Below are 235 nucleotides of genomic sequence, written 5' to 3'. Positions count from 1 at the left end.
TCTAGAAAATAGTGTGGTAGTTCTTCAAAAAGTTAAACACCAAAGCTGGGTGTGGTGGCACTTGTCTTTCCTTTAATCCTAGCACTTGGGAGGCAGAGGCAGGTGAATCTCTGGGAGTTCAAGGCCAGTTGGTTCCACATAGTAAAATTTGCATTTCTTTGATGGCTAATGATGTTATTTGCAGACACGTTTTGCACTTTTGTTCTTTTCCCCTAACTTATCTTGGAAGGAGGGG

Source organism: Nannospalax galili, unplaced genomic scaffold (genome assembly GCF_000622305.1).
Source record: "Nannospalax galili isolate Female #2095 unplaced genomic scaffold, S.galili_v1.0 scaffold205, whole genome shotgun sequence".
Classification (NCBI taxonomy): domain Eukaryota; kingdom Metazoa; phylum Chordata; class Mammalia; order Rodentia; family Spalacidae; genus Nannospalax; species Nannospalax galili.
Note: the sequence above shows the minus strand (reverse complement) of the source record.